Below are 2,500 nucleotides of genomic sequence, written 5' to 3'. Positions count from 1 at the left end.
GCTAGAAATTGGCGGGGATGTGTCTCTTGTGGCTCACGGGGCTGTTAGGGTGGCACAGAAATCCCTCGGAATGGGAAAAAACGGGTCATTTTCGTGTCGCCACATTGCATGCGAACCGCATGAAACTTCCAGAGGCATTTGCAGCAGGAATGCATGTGCACTCAAAAAATGTGATATTTTTCACGGAGAGACCCCGTGAAACGCTAGAAGTGGGCGGGGATGTCTCTCTTGTGGCTCACGGGGCTGTTAGGGTGGCACAGAAATCCCTCGGAATGGGAAAACGGGTCATTTTCGTGTCGCCACATTGCATACGAACCGCATGAAACTTCCAGAGGCATTTGCAGCAGGAATGCATGTGCACTCAAAAAAGTGAATATTTCTCACGGATAGACCCCGTGATACGCTAGAAATTGGCGGGGATGTCTCTCTTGTGGCTCACGGGGCTGTTAGGGTGGCACAGAAATCCCTCGGAATGGGAAAACGGGTCATTTTCGTGTCGCCACATTGCATGCGAACCGCATGCAACTTCCAGAGGCATTTGCAGCAGAAATGCATGTGCAGTCAAAAAAAAATTGATATTTTTCACGGATAGACCCCGTGAAACGCTAGAAATTGGCGGGGATGTGTCTCTTGTGGCTCACGGGGCTGTTCGGGTCGCACAGAAATCCCTGGGAATGGGAAAACGGGTCATTTTCGTGTTGCCACATTGCGTACGAACCGCATGAAACTTCCAGAGGCATTTGCAGCAGGAATGCATGTGCACTCAAAAACTTCTATATGTTTCACGGATAGACCCCGTGAAACGCTAGAAATTGGCGGGGATGTGTCTCTTGTGGCTCACGGGGCTGTTAGGGTGGCACAGAACTCCCTCGGAATGGGAAAAGGGGTCATTTTCGTGTTGCCACATTGCATAGGAACGCCATGAAACTTCCAGAGGCATTTGCAGCAGAAAGGCACGTGCACTCAAAAATTTTAATATTTTTCACGCATAGACCCCGTCAAACGCTAGAAGTTGGCGGGGATGTCTCTCTTGTGGCTCACGGGGCTGTTAGGGTCGCACAGAAATGCCTCGGAATGGGAAAACGGGTCATTTTTGTGTGGCCACATTGCATAGGAACGGCATGAAACTTCCAGAGGCATTTGCAGCAGGAATGCATGTGCACTCAAAAACGTCTATATTTTTCACGGATAGACCCCGTGAAACGCTATAAATTGGCGGGGATGTCTCTCTTGTGGCTCACGGGCGCTGTTAGTTAGGGTCGCACAGAAATCCCTCGGAATGGGAAAAGGGGTCATTTTCGTGTTGCCACATTGCGTACGAACGGCATGAAACTTCCAGAGGCATCTGCAGCAGAAATGCATGTGCACTCAAAAACGTCTATATTTTTCACGGATAGACCCCGTGAAACGCTAGAAATTGGCGGGGATGTGTCTCTTGTGGCTCACGGGGCTGTTAGGGTCGCACAGAAATCCCTCGGAATGGGAAAACGGGTCATTTTCGTGTTGCCACAATTGGCATACGAACGGCATGAAACTTCCAGAGGCATTTGCAGCAGAAATGCATGTGCACTCAAAAACGTGAATATTTTTTCACGGATAGACCCCGTCAAACGCTCGAATTTGGCGGGGATGTTTCTCTTGTGGGTCACGGGGCTGTTCGGCTCGCACAGAACTCCCTTGGTCCACCTGATTCGTGCATACAGGCAGCAACTAAAACTCTGTAAACCTGCTGTGAGGACATCTAAACAGTGGACCAGTGAGGCTGTGGAAGATTTGCGGGCGTGCTTAGACTGTACTGACTGGGATATGTTCACGACTGCTACCAATAGTCTGGATGAACTCACAGAGGCTGTGTACATCAGCTTCTGTGAGGACTGCTGTATCCCAACACGTACCAGGGTGAACTTTAACAACAACAAGCCCTGGTTCTCAGCAAAGCTCAAAAGGTTGAGGTTGGAGAAGGAGGAAGCGTTTAGGAGTGGGGATAGAGACAGATTCAAGGAGTCGAAGAACAGGTTTAGCAAAGCGGTGAGAGAGGCTAAACGACTGTACTCAGAGACACTAAAACACCAGTTCTCTACTAACGACGCTGCTTCTGTCTGCCAAAGGGCTCAGGCACATCACCAACTACAAACCCAGAGCGCCCCACACCACTAACGACTCCCGCCTAGCCAACGACCTGAACGAGTTCTACCGTAGATTTGAAAGACAATTGGACTGTCCTGAACCACCCCTTCCCACCCAAGAGGCCCCATCCCCCACCCATACTACAGAAACGACTCTCTCCTTTCAGGAGGGAGAAGTTAATGGGCTTTTCAAGAGGCAGAATCCACGCAAAGCAGCCGGGCCGGACTCTGTCTCTCCAGCCACCCTCAGGCACTGCGCTGGCCAGCTGTCTCCGGTGTTCACCAACATCTTTAACACCTCCCTGGAGACATGCCATGTACCAGCCTGTCTCAAGTCCTCCACCATCATCGCTGTGCCCAAAAAGCTAAGGCCA

The sequence above is a fragment of the Petromyzon marinus genome, unplaced genomic scaffold, assembly GCF_048934315.1.
Source record: "Petromyzon marinus isolate PM22_M1 ecotype Great Lakes invasive population unplaced genomic scaffold, UKy_Petmar_22M1.pri1.0 PM_G_Scaffold_293, whole genome shotgun sequence".
NCBI classification, from domain to species: domain Eukaryota; kingdom Metazoa; phylum Chordata; class Hyperoartia; order Petromyzontiformes; family Petromyzontidae; genus Petromyzon; species Petromyzon marinus.
This window is presented reverse-complemented; position numbering follows the sequence as displayed.